This window comes from Podarcis erhardii (assembly GCF_964252035.2).
Source record: "Podarcis erhardii genome assembly, chromosome: 10".
In the NCBI taxonomy this organism is placed as follows: Eukaryota; Metazoa; Chordata; class Lepidosauria; order Squamata; family Lacertidae; genus Podarcis; species Podarcis erhardii.
In genome coordinates this window covers 3,844,629-3,858,812 of record NC_138500.1, presented here as the reverse complement: position 1 = coordinate 3,858,812, position 14,184 = coordinate 3,844,629, and the positions used below count along the sequence as shown (strand labels likewise).

General features: G+C 49.0%; 1 protein-coding gene and 1 long non-coding RNA gene across 5 annotated transcripts in view; one reads left to right on the top strand and one right to left on the bottom strand.

The window, feature by feature from the left end:
- LOC309351796 (uncharacterized protein) overlaps window positions 1-13,453 on the bottom strand; it is a 62,613-nt gene extending 49,160 nt beyond the window's left edge. For 2 of the 4 annotated variants that reach the window (XM_081879752.1, XM_081879754.1), the window contains exon 1: window positions 13,060-13,453. The gene's annotated coding sequence lies outside the window, so the exon portion shown is untranslated. Of the gene's footprint in view, window positions 1-8,444; window positions 8,590-13,059 lie in introns of all 4 variants that reach the window. The other 2 variants (XR_014160969.1, XM_081879749.1) reach the window with 2 other exon arrangements.
- LOC309352084 overlaps window positions 1-14,184 on the top strand; it is a 34,449-nt gene that overhangs the window by 18,799 nt on the left and 1,466 nt on the right. The window lies entirely within an intron of this gene.

Below are 14,184 nucleotides of genomic sequence, written 5' to 3'. Positions count from 1 at the left end.
AGTATAAAATCATCTCCTTTCCCAGTTTTCTTCATTCCAAAGTTATTTTCCCCTTGAAAAAGGACTCCAGGAAGTTCCCAGAGGTGAAAATTGCAGGGCTCATTGTTAGCCAAAGGAAGCCCAATCTCATCACCTGACTCGCCTCAGGCTCCAGACATGCAAAGGAAGTTCTATTGGACTTTTGGGTGGTGGGTACTTAAGACATATTTGTCTATGCTAATCTTATACTTGAGTCTTGCCCTCCCATGTCTGCTTGTGCTAATCTTTGGGCATGTTTGCCAAGGTTAACCCCTCCCCTTCTGTGACATGTCAGTGATGTAGCAATGATGCTGTATTAACTGTATTCTGGGATATGGTGGGAAAGTTTTAAAAGTCCTTGTCACCCCATCCTCGGGGTTCAAATTTGCTTTTTGAACCTATTGCGCAGTAAACTTTGGTCTACAGCTATTTGCTCCGGTTGGCTGGACTCCTTCCTTTATTCCGCAGGGACCCACGGGCTCTGCCCGGCCAGCTGGGGGACTGAGCAGCCTCACACCTAAATTTTTCCATAACACTTTATATTGCAAAATCCTTCCTTCCCCCACTCTACGCCACGAGTCGTCCATCCGTGTTTTAGGTATTGGTGCTCTTCAAACCAGGAAGGGGGGACAGTTATACGACTCCCCCAAAACCCCAAGTCCCCACCACAGCCTCAGACTAAGGCCAGGACAAGGACCGTGGACACAGGCACCTTCCATGCACAACAGCAAAGAGGCTCAGAAAAGCAGCCTATACAATTGTAGCAAGAAGCGGATACCATGAATCGGACTGTGTCCTCCGACTCTCCAATACTGTATAGAAAACTGTTGAAACGTCAAATAATCTCCAAAATTAAACGGTTTACTTGCTTCCAATGGCTAATGACTCCTCTAGCATTGGTGGATCCAGGGCTCGCCCTGACTCCATAATCCCGTAGGAGGCAGGAGGCGATCAAGGGCAGCACATGCCCCAGGCAGAAATCCATCGGGATGGTGGGTTGAATCCTGATGCATTTAAAGGAGAAGCGCAGGAAAGCCTTGCAGATAGGGAGATGTGTAAAAACTATTCTGGTTTTTTGGGGAAGAGGGTAGTTAAAAGGTGTGGGAAACTGGGGTTGTGACAGGGGTGGGTGACGGGTTCATGTTTCTAAATTCCAAACACTCCTACTATGTGACACATTTGTGATGTATGGATGATGCTGTGAAAAAATGTATTGTGGGAAATGGGGAGAGGTCTTAAAAGTTCATGCAACCATATGCAATTGTTGTAAGAATTTTAAGGTCTAATGTATATAAAATAAATGTTCCAAGCAAATGTTGTAAACAAAAAATCTGCCCTTTTTCCCTTTTGGGATATCCAAGAGCCCAAATAGAGTCCTTACGTAGGTTCCCTATTGGTAGAAGAAAATAACAGAGGCCAACCAGAGAATATTGAGAAGCAAAGCAGCTAGTAAGCCTGATCTTTATTGATCTGTTGCAACAGGGTCCTCACTCACCACACGCAGGAGGGAGGGGGAACCCAGAACAATGGCACACAGGCCTTATATAGACATTTTAAATGCCCTGCCCTGGAGCTCAAGACCACCCCTTCATATATCATGCATACATCACAGAAAGGGCGGTTTACAGCAGAAATCTGAGTGGTTTGTTTACCTCCTGCCTGCCAGGTTACCTGTTTAATGGTCACTTGATTGGATTGCCTGGGGAGCCTGGCCAGTCTTTTGTGATGATGATGATGATGATGATGATGATGATAATAATAATAATAATAATAATAATAATAATAATAATAATAATAATTTATTATTTGTACCCCGCCCATCTGGCTGGGTTTCCCCAGCCACTCTGGGCGGCTTCCAACAAACATGAAAGATACACTAAAATGTCACATATTAAAAACTTCCCTGAACAGGGCTGCCTTCAGGTGTCTTCTGAATGTCAGGTAGATGTTTATCGCTTTGACATCTGATGGGAGGGCGTTCCACAGGGCGGGCGCCACTACCGAGAAGGCCCTCTGCCTGGTTCCCTGTAACTTGGCCTCTCGCAGTGAGGGAACCGCCAGAAGGCCCTCGGAGCTGGACCTCAGTGTCCGGGCAGAACGGTGGGGAAGGAGATGCTCCTTCAGATATACTGGACCAAGGCCGTTTAGGGCTTTAAAGGTCAGCACCAACACTTTGAATTGTGCTCGGAAACGTACTGGAAGCCAATGTAGGTCTTTCAAGACCGGTGTTATATGGTCTCGGCGGCCGCTCCCAGTCACCAGTCTAGCTGCCACATTCTGGATTAGTTGTAGTTTCCGGGTCACCTTCAAAGGTAGCCCCACATAGAGCGCATTGCAGTAGTCGAAGCGGGAAATAACCAGAGCATGTACCACTCTGGCGAGACAGTCCGCAGGCAGATAGGGTCTCAGCCTATGTACCAGATGGAGCTGGTAAACAGCTGCCCTGGATACAGATTTGACCTGTGCCTCCATGGACAGCTGTGAGTCCAAAATGACTCCCAGGCTGCGCACCTGGTCCTTCAGGGGGACAGTTACCCCATTCAGGACCAGGGAATCCTCCACACCTGCCCGCCTTCTGTCCCCCCAAAACAGTACTTCTGTCTTGTCAGGATTCAACCTCAATCTGTTAGCCACCATCCATCCTCCAACCGCTTCCAGACACTCACACAGGACCTTCACCGCCTTCACTGGTTCTGATTTAAAAGAGAGGTAGAGCTGGGTATCATCCGCATACTGATGAACACCCAGCCCAGACCTCCTGATGATCTCTCCCAGTGGCTGCATGTAAATGTTGAAAAGCATGGGGGAGAGGACAGAACCCTGAGGCACCCCACAAGTGAGAGCCCAGGGGTCTGAACACTCATCCCCCCCACCATTTTCTGAACACGGCCCAGGAGGAAGGAGCGGAACCACTGTATGACAGTGCCCCCAGCTCCCAGCCCCTCAAGACGGTCCAGAAGGATGTTATGGTTGATGGTATCAAACGCTGCTGAGAGATCCAGCAGAACTAGGAAACAGCTCTCACCTTTGTCCCTAGCCCGCCGGAGATCATCAATCAGTGCGACCAAGGCAGTTTCAGTCCCATGATGAGGCCTGAATCCCGACTGGAAGGGATTCAAATGGTCCGCTTCTTCCAGGCGTGCCTGGAGTTGTTCAGCAACCACTCGCTCAATCACCTTGCCCAAGAATGGAAGGTTTGAGACTGGGCGATAATTGGCCATCGTGGCCGCATCTAAAGATGGTTTTTTAAGAAGCGGTTTAATAACCGCCTCTTTCAGCGGGTCTGGGAAGGCTCCCTCACGGAGGGAAGCATTCACCACCCCACGAAGCCCATCGCCCAGTCCTTCCTGGCTAGCTTTTATAAGCCAGGATGGGCAAGGATCCAGGAGACAGGTGGTTGGCTTCACTCGTCCAAGCAGCCTGTCCACATCCTCGGAGGTAACAGATTGGAATTGATCCCACACAACTTGACTAGACAGGACTCTAGCACTCTCCCGCCCCGGCCCTGCTCCCACGGTGGAGTCTACTTCTTCCTGAATCTGAGCGATTTTATCTGCAAAAAACTTTGCAAAATCATTGCAGGAGAACATGTGGCCCGTACTGCGTCCCGATGTTGCAGGTGGTTCCGCTAAATTGTGAACCACCTGAAAAAGTCTCCTGCTGCTGTTTTCTGCAGATGCAATAGAGGCGGTGAAGAAAGTCTTATTCGCCGTTGCTATCGCCACTTGGTAGGCTCGACGTTGAGCTCTAACCTGTGTCGGGTCAGATTCGGAATGAGTTATCCGCCACCGGCGCTCTATCCGTCTCAACGATTGTTTCATTGCCCTCAGATCTGTGGAAAACCACGAGGCTCTCCGGGCTCCATGCAATCGGAGAGGGCGCTTCGGAGCCAAACAGTCAATAGCCCTGGTTAACTCCACATTCCAGCGGGCCACCAGGGAATCAGCTGAAAGGCCATCAACATGGGATAAAGCATCCCCTACCACTCTCTGGAAACCATTTGGATCCATTAAGTGGTGGGGGCGGACCATCCGAATTGGTCCTACCTCCCTGCAGAGGGGTGGGTCGCAGAGAAGTCCAGTTGCACCAGGAAGTGATCTGACCATGGCACTTCTTTCGTTTCGCTTTTACTTAGTGTCAGATCACCAACATCCATAGAGGTAAACACCAGGTCCAAGGCATGTCCGCGGCTATGAGTTGGGCCAAACTTATTCAGGGACAGCCCCATGGAGGCCATGCTTTCCACGAAGTCCCGAGCGGCCCCTTGTAAGGTCGTGTCGGCATGGATGTTAAAATCCCCTAGGACGACCAAGCTAGGTGTCTCCAGGAGAACATCCGCCACGACCTGAAGCAGCTCGGGCAGGGAATCCTTGGTGCAGCGGGGAGGTTGGTACACCAAAAGGTATCCAGTACTGCCCCTATTGCCCAACTTCCAGAACATGCACTCGGAAAACTGGGTCTTCCCAATAGGACGCCTGGTGCAAACTAATGACTTCCTAAAAATCACTGCAACCCCCCATCCCCGCCCACATGACCTGGGTTGCTGTGCGTAAGAGAAACCTGTGCGTAAGAAAAATGTAAAAATTACAAAAACATCAAAATAAAAAAATAATTCCCCAAGCCCAACCAAACATCCATCCCACCCCCACCCCCCACATACAAAAAAATCCAAAGAAATTTTTAAAAACATTTAAAAACACTCTGTGCCCCTCCGGCAGTAACAACTTTCCTAGTGAGGCCTGTCAGGCCCCGCCCTGGGCCAGGTGGTAAGTGGCAGGAAGGAGCAGGGCCCTCAGGCACTCACTCAGGGGAGTCCTCCTGGGCAGCAGGCAGCAGGCAGCAGGCAGTCCTTATGAGGCTTCAGGCCCCGCCCCAGGCCAGATGGTAAGTGGCAAGAGCAGGGCCCTCAAGCACTCACTCAGGGGAGTCCTCCTGGGCCCCATCACAAAAAGGAGGGGTTTAGGGAGGAGTTGTGGTGGTAATCTGAGGGTCTTGTCACTTGGCTGGTTCCTCCTCCCCCCCCCCCATGAGTACTTTCCAGAAGACAAAGGGGAGTTTGCAGTTTCCTGTCTCCAGAAGGAAGAGCTGACCACTGTCCTTTGTTTCAGTCCATGCTGAATCCACTCCCATATGCAGGTCCTTTGTGAGTGCAATGATCCTCTGTCTAGGACCATCAAGGTTGGCATGCCAACTGGGTAGGTCTGGCTGGAGCTGCAGGGGTGTTGGCTGCCTTGAGTCAAGTCCCTAACCCTTCATGGTGTAAAATAAAAGTTCACATACACACCATGTATTTAAGACTGATTTCCTGCTGAGTTCATTGCTGTGAAGAAAAGAGTGGACTCTGAGAGGAAGACATCCCACACTCCATACATCTAAATGAGTTCTCGCCTCTGAGAGTCCAAACATGTTTCATAAACACTCTGTTATAAGTAAAGCACTTTCTGCAATCTTTCCATTTAAACTGCTGCTCTGCTTTGAGTTGTTGCTGGTTTGTAGGGTTTCAACTATTAAAGCTCTTCCTGTCCATGAGTCTGTGGATGTAGGACTTCCACTAGGACTGAACCTCTACCTACTTTCCTGACATTTATATGGTTTGTCTTTTGTGTGAGTTTGTTGACGAAAATCAAGGGTTCCGCTCTGACTGCAGCACCTACCACACGCCATACATTTAAAAAGTTTCTCCCCTGTGTGAGTCTGTTGATGTCTTCTAAGGGTTGCATTCAAACTAAAGCTCTTTCCGCACTCCATGCATTTAAATGGTTTCTGGCCCTGTGTGAGTCCGGTGATGTATATTGAGGTGTCCACTCTTACTGAAGCTCTTCCCACACTCCATGCATTTAAATGGTTTTTCACCGGTGTGAGTCCGTTGGTGTGTTCTAAGGTTTCCAATCTGACTGAAGCTCTTTCCGCACTCCATGCATTTGAATGGTTTCTCTCCTGTGTGAGTCCGTTGATGTGTTCTAAGGTGTCCACTCTTACTGAAGCTCCTCCCACACTCCATGCATTTAAATGGTTTCTCCCCTGTGTGAGTCCGTTGATGTGTTCTAAGCTGTCCATTCTTCCTGAAGCTCTTCCCACACTCCATGCATTTAAATGGTTTTTCACCGGTGTGAGTCCGTTGGTGTAATTTAAGGTTTGCATTCTGACTGAAGCTCTTTCCACACTCCATGCATTTAAATGTTTTCTTCCCTGTGTGAGTCCGTTGATGTGTTCTAAGGTTTCCACTCTTACTGAAGCTCTTCCCACACTCCATACATTCATATGGTTTCTCCCCTGTGTGAGTCCGTTGGTGAATTCTAAGGCTTGTATTCTCACTAAAACTCTTTCCACACTCCATACATTTAAATGGTTTTTCTCCTGTGTGAGTCCGTTGATGTCTTCTAAGTTTTCCATTATCACTAAAGCTCTTTCCGCACTCCAGGCATTTAAATGGTTTCTCCCCTGTGTGAATCCGTTGATGTATATTGAGGTTTCCACTCTTACTGAAGCACTTCCCACACTCCGTGCATTTAAATGGTTTTTCACCGGTATGAGTCCATTGGTGTAATTTAAGGTCTCCATTCTGACTGAAGCTCTTTCCGCACTCCATGCATTTAAATGGTTTTTCACCAGTGTGAGTCCGTTGGTGTAATTTAAGGTTTCCAATCTGACTGAAGTTCTTCCCACACTCCATACATTTAAATGGTTTTTCTCCTGTGTGAGTCCGTTGATGTCTTCTAAGTTTTCCATTATCACTAAAGCTCTTTCCGCACTCCAGGCATTTAAATGGTTTTTCACCGGTATGAGTCCATTGGTGTAATTTAAGGTCTCCATTCTGACTGAAGCTCTTTCCGCACTCCATGCATTTAAATGGTTTTTCACCGGTATGAGTCCATTGGTGTAATTTAAGGTTTCCATTCTGACTGAAGTTCTTCCCACACTCCTTGCATTTAAATCGTTTTCTGTCCATGTGAGTCCATTGATGTGTTCCAAGTTTTCCACTATCAGTGAAACTTTTTCCACTCCCCATAGCTTTAAATGGTTTATCCCCTGTTGGAGGTCATTGATGTGAACTATATGTGCTCATTCAATGAAGTATATCCCACATTTCCCACATTTTAATTTCTATGAGAGCCAGTGTGGTGTAGTGGTTAAGAGCGTTGGACTTATAATCTGGTGAACCGGGTTCGCGTCTCCACTCCTCCAAATGCAGCTGCTGGGTGACCTTGGGCTAGTCACACTTCTTTCAAGGAAGTCTATCAACCCCACTCACCTCACATAGTGTTTATTGTGGGGGAGGAAGAGAAAGGAGAATGCTGGCCGTTTTGAGACTCCTTAGGGTATTGATAAAGCGGGATATCAAATCCAAACTCTTCTTCTTGTATTCCTAATGAAATTAAAGGTGTCCCATCTCTCGGAATTCTGACTCTCTACTCCATCACCTTCTTCAGAGTGGGAGGAATGGAAATCCTGTTTGGGTTTCAAGGAAGAGAACAAAGGGAAAGAGAACAGATCAGCCGCCATTAGCACCTTCTCCTATTTCAACGTCTCCTACATTCCCCCACCTCCTACCCATGTTCCCAATTTTTAGGAAGTGAAGTTGATGTCGGAAATCAAGCCTTTATCAGGAGAAACCGGCAACTCTCCCAAGCACCAGGCTTGATCTCCTGTTGACCTCCCTGGCTGCATTCCCCAGCAAGATCCAGGCTAGGTCTCGATAAGCGATTCTTCTCAAACGTGGGAAGAACACCCCCCCCTTTCCTGCCCCCCCGGCAGGGGAAAGAGATAGACAGAAATGTGTTTACATGCTTTTATTTCTGTCTTTGCAGCATTACAAAAACATGAGTGCTCTCTTCAAGCTCCAGCAGTCTAGTGACAAACACTTCCTGAACCAGAAGAAACGGAAGAGCTCATATTACACTCTGAGCTAATTCTGGTGCTTCGCACTGGACTGTTTCCCATGGACAGTCCCAACATTCCCATTATGTTTTGCTTTCAAGCTAGCAGTTTGCAGCTGCATTGCTTCTATATCGTAACAATTGCAATGTCATCAAATGATAGTAATTAATGAGCAACTTTCAAAATCCTCAATCAATGTTAATAAAGCAGCATGATATTTTTAAAAATGATGTGCTCTCTGATCTTCTGCCCGTCTTCTGACGCAGGTCTATCCTGAAATGACACTTTAAAGGCAATATTCAAGGCAAATAGATAAACTGTACTTAGTGGAATATATAGTACCTTGAAAATGTACTATTGATTTATTTATGGCCTGACGTTGTGCTATTTCTGTGGACATGAATTTATTCCTCTTCTGTCTTAAATATCATAATCATAACATGTCATGGGGTGTTAGGGGAGCGGTAGTACCTTTGGTGGGGGAAATGTCATGCAACCTATGGGGTAATTTATCCACCATTGGTCCCCACCCTGCACTCAGCTCTCACCTGTGGCTTCCAGAAGCTGTCAGCATGCAACAGTGGCCACAATCCCAGGAACGGCTTCAACCGGCCGGCTAAACCAGGTGAGGATAGCTGATGGGTCTCAAATCCTTGGTGGGTTGGGGAATTCGGCTGCAGGTGAAGGCAGACCCTGGTGGATGGAGAGGAGAAAAACAGTGAATCCCACAGTCAAGAAGGCAGATTCTGCCCATGCTGCAGAGGAAAGTGAAGGGCAGATGGGGTTCATCAACCTGGGAAGGAAGCCCATCGAGAACGAAAACTCTGGCCCTAACCCTTTGCTGCCTTGTGAGTTATCTTCAGGAAAAGAAAAACTCACACAAATCCAGAGTGGAGTCTCTAAGATGGTTGGATGGTGTCCTGCACACCTCCTTCCAGCCACTCCTGCAGCCAAGCTGGTGCCAAAAGTACTGCTCTGCTTTCCTTGGGACCATATAAGCCAGGCTGAGAAGGGGCTCTTGTTCTCTAGGGAGCCCTGAACCCCCAAACACACTGCCCAGGCAGTGCTGCTAGCACAGCAGTTTCAGGGGGAGCGATGAGCTCAGACTTGTGTATCAATTCAAAATCCTTTATTAGGCATAGCACACCACACAGTAACAAACAAACATCATATACAAACTGTATAAAATACGGGCACAGCACACACAATTTATCCCAGTCCTATTCTTAACTCCCAGAAATTAAACGATGTACATAAATAACACAATACAATATAATATAGAATAATAATACCACGCAGCAACATCACCTACCATTAAAAACCACTAAGTCTCTTTATCATGGCCCATTCTTTCTTCATGGACAGCTCTTAAAAATTCGGCCGCTATTACAGTAATTTGATCATCGCTGTCCGCCAGCATGTCCTGAACAGTTGGTTGTGTGAAAATCTGTTTATTGAATTTTAGGGTATCAAACTCTCTCCAATGTGGAACAAGGAAAACGAAGCACTATTTGCATCATAAAAAGGTAAAGGGACCCCTGACCATTAGGTCCACTCATGGCCGACTCGGGGGTTGCGGCGCTCATCTCGCTTTATTGGCCGAGGAGCCGGTGTACAGCTTCCGGGTCATGTGGCCAGCATGACTAAGCCTCTTCTGGTGAACCAGAGCAGCACACGGAAACGCCGTTTACCTTCCCGCTGGAGTGGTACCTATTAATCTACTTGCACTTTGACATGCTTTCAAACTCCTAGGTGGGCAGGAGCAGGGACCAAGCAACGGGAACTCACCCAGTCATGGGGATTCGAACCGCCGACCTTCTGATCAGCAAGCCCTGGGCTCAGTGGTTTAACCCAGGAGCATTAATTTGGGGGTGCAAGAACTCCAGATCTTGCCAGAGGTTGCTGGCTCTCTTCTAAGCCTCTTCAACCTTGCAAATGTGCACAGTGAGTCTGAGGTTAGCCCTCGCTATCCGAGGACAGCCGATTATGTAAACTGATTTTTGGTGCACTGCAGGAACACGGAAAGCCGATGTATATCGCAATCACTGTAAAAGTATTCGAAATATTTGTCTTTTGAAGAAAAGACCACCAAGCATCCGATGGCCCCTTCAAAGCTAATGAAAGTCTTGTGCTTGGAGCTTTTGGGGGTGCAGGACCAGAAAAGCTTCTGCCACCATTATCCTTCCAATTGGGATTCAGGCCTCATCATACGACAGAAACTGCCCTGGTTGTGCTGGTTGATGATCTCCAATAGGCTAGAGACCAAGGGCAAAGCTCTTTCCTGGTTCTGCTGGATCTCTGCTTTGGAGACCTTTGACCATGGTATCCTTCTGGACCCTCTAGGGGAGCTGGGGGCACTGCTGTGCAGTGGTTCCCCTCCTTCCTCCTGGGCCATGTCCAGAAAGTGGTGTTGGGGGATGAGTGTTCAGGCCCCTGGGTGCTCACTTGTGGGGTGCCTCAGGGCTCTGTCCTCTCCCCATGCTTTTTAATATCTATATGAAGCCGCTGGCCGAGTTTTGGCTGGTGTTCACACGCATGTGGATGATACCCAGCTCTTCTCTTTTAAATTGGAACCAGTGAAGATGAACCAGTGAATGCCCTGTGTTGGTGCCTGTAGGTGGTCTGAGGATAGATGGTGGCTAACAGATTGAGGTTGAATCCTGACAAGACGGAAGCACTGTCCCTGTGGGACAGGTGAGAGACAGACCCTACCAGCCTGCACACTGTCTCACTAAAGTGGCGCATGCTCTGGTTATCTCCTGCTTGGACCACTGCCATGCGCTCTACATGGTGCTACCTTTGAAGGTGACCCCAAAACTGCAACTAATCCAGAATGCGGCAGCTGGACTAGTAACTGGGAGCTGCCGCCAAGACCACATTTCATTGGTCCTAAAGGACCTTCTCTGGCTTCCAGTGTGTTTCCAAGCACAATTCACACTGTTGGTGCTGTCCTTTAAGTGTCATGGCTGCATTTTTCAGAAAAAGAAAAGTGTTGATCTAATGTATACACATCATTCCTAGTCTATTGGTTCAAGAAGGTTCTGGTGGTTTTACTCTGTGTGATTCAAAGTGGTGTTTTCTCCAGCTGGAACATTTTAGCTGATAAGGGAGTTTCCTTTGTGCTGAGAGCGGGTGGTGGGATCAGTTGTAATGAAGTTATGCTGAACCTTCCTTGTTTTGGGGAACCAGAAGAAGCTGGCTTAAACTGGACTGAGCCAGGCTTGTTATCCAGTCCCAAGGTTACTCTGACACGGAATTGTTTATAAATTGCAGTATTGAAATGTGCCTGGTCCCACTTCCTATTCTGCTATTCTCTACTCTGCTTGTCTGTTTCTTACTTGAGTGCTGTTTTGACTGTAAGTTAAGTTTTTGCTATCTTTTGCCTTCAGTGCTAAATTTCTCTGCTGAATGAATTTTTTGCTGCCTCTGAGTGTTTTTTCCTACTCTGCTAGTAGGAGATCATTGTGGAGCAGCAAGATCTGCGACCTAAAGCCCTAAACTGCCTCGGCCCTGTAGACCTGAAGGAGCGTCTCCACCCCCATCCTTCAGTCTGAACACTGAGGTCCTCCTCTGAGGGTCTTCTGCTGGTTCCCTCCCTGCAAGAAGTGAGGTTACAGGGAACCAGGCAGAGGGCCTTCTGGGTGGTGGCACCCACCCTGTGGAACACCCTCCCTTCAGAGGTCAAGGAAATGAACAACTATCTGACATTTAGAAGACAGTAGAAGGTAGACCTGTATTGGGAGGTTTTCAATGTTTGATGTTTTAACATCTTTTATGTGTACTGGAAGCTGGCCAGAGTGGCTGTGGAAACCCAACCACATGGACAGGATATAAATACTGCAATCATTCTTATTACATTGTGATTTTCTGTAGTTATTTTGGAATTCGTAGTGCAATATCAGCTCACGAAATGTTAAGGGTGGAGAAAATCACAGGGTTGTCGTAAACTGTAATCCCACCCACAAACTCTCATTTGCATACAGTCTGTAAATTTGGGAAGGTCACACAGCTCATCTGTGCTAATACTGGCAGTCTTTGGCCTGTATAGGCACACCCTGTATGTAGAGCCTCCAGCCCCAGGCACTGTCTATCATGAAAATGGGTCCTTTGACTGGGAAGATTCATGCAATCACTATCATCGGATACTGATGGGTTGTATCTCAGCTTGTCAGTCACTCTGACACTGCCTACAAAGAATAAGAGGAACAAAAATGCTTTTGAGGTGCAACTTCTATATCAAGCCTGATGGACTCTGCACCCCTGTTTCTGATGACAGGTGTACATTATCCTCATCCTCAATGAAACAGGCAGTGGAAAAGACAATAAAGATGGAAGCCTGAGAGAGAGGAAAAGGTTTCTGGCTGCTTCCTGGGTGGGATTGCGGAAACCAAGAGCCGCTTCCGAGAAGGCCTCCCCCCTCCCCTCTTCCTCTCGGGATTTCCTCTCCTCTCCAAGAGGAGCCAAGGTTGGACTGGGCAGAGGATGGAGATTGCAGGAAGGAAGGGAAGGGGGGACAGGACCCCCCCCACTTTCCAGGGATCCCTCTCTAGTCGCTTTGAAGGAGTGGCCGATTCCTGGGCTGGATGGGGAAGCCAAGGAGGCCCCTCCAGAGATTCCCCGCGGGCACCACGATGGAGACGTCTCCCCAAGGACTGGTCTTCCTGTGTCTCTCTCTCCCCGCCCCCCCCCATTGCTGCCCTTCCCCGCCCCAGGGATGCTCCCCCCCCGACTTCCACGACCCCCTCCCTCTTTCATTGAGTCTCCCCTGCACCCAGAGGCCGCCTTGGCGAGGCTCACCCCTCACCCTTCACGCCCCATCTCTCCATTCAGAGGACACCCCCCCAACATCAGCCACACGGGGGTCTCTATCCAGGCGTCCCTCGCGCCCGTTAACCCTTTCATGGCCCGCCTCTCTCCGTGCAGATCCCACAGGGCCCCAGGGATGCCTGCGTGGGGGAAACGGGGCAAGGAGGACTTCGTAAGGACCTCCTGGGTGAGGGCACCATGTCCGCCCCTTCCAGGGCGCCTAAGGGGCCAAGGAAAGCCCCCTTCGCAGCACGCGTGCAGGGATCCAGCCCGTGCCTATGGGGCCCGCGAAAGGCGCTTTGGGGAGCTGGCGGGGGTCTTTGGGTCCTTCTCTCCCCCCCCCCGCAACCCCTTTACCTCTTTCTCCTCGCTCCAGATTCTCCTTTCCTTTCCTGCAAAATCCACGGGGGGGGTCCCCTCCCCTGCCGCCCCTCCTCCCCTTTCCGAAAGCGCGCGCCCCTAGAGCTACGGGGCAGAGCAGCAATCCAGCGCAGAAGCTCCACTTGCGGGAGAAGCAGGCAGGTTGGGAGGGGGGCTCATCCCCCCCATTCCCGGAAGAGAGGTCGGATGGCGAGGAGGAGGAGCAACATATTGGGGAGGGGATTTGGGGTTGTGGGGGCGGGGTGGGAGGAGGATGTGCCGGGAGGGGAGGGGAGGAATAGAGAGGGGGCGGGGAGGAAGGTTATTCCCTTCCCGTTTTCCTCCTGTGGATCAGGAGAGTGGGGGAGGGGCTGATGCTGGCAATCCAATTACAAATTGGGGTCCCCCACCCCACAATGTTTATATTGCAAAATCCTTCCTTCCCCCACTCTACGCCACGAGCCGTGCGCCCGTGCTTTAGGTATTGGTGCTCTTCAGACCAGGATGGGGGGGACAGTTATATGACTCCACCAAAACTACTTTGTGACACATTTGGGATGTGTGGATGTTGCTGTGAAAAAATGTATTGTGGGAAATGGGGAGAAAATAACAGGGGCCAACCAGAGAATATTGAGAAGCAAAGCAGCTAGTAAGCCTGATCTTTATTGATCTGTTGCAACAGGGTGCTCCCCTCACCCGCAGAGGAGGAGGAACCCAGAACAAAAGTGTGCCTGCCCTTATATAGACATTTTAAATTCCCTCCCTGAAGTCCAAGACCACCCCCAGAAACATCATGCATACATCACAGAAAGGGCGGTCTACATCAGAAACCTGAGTGGTTTGTTTACCTCCTGCCTGCCAGGTTACCTGTTAATGGTCACTTGATTGGATTGCCTGGGGAGCCTGGCCAGTCTTTTGCAATGATAAATACTTAGTAACTGTGCCAGGTCACAGCCTCACACCCTATTCATATCTTAAATGTGCCCTTAAGACAGAATTTGTGAAGGAAAAGACAATGGAGAGGCTCCTCCCATCTCTTCCTCTCTTTTAAATGGAACCAGTGAAGGCAGTGAATTCCCTGTGTGCCTTTCTGGAGGTGGTTGGAGGATGGATGGCAGCTAA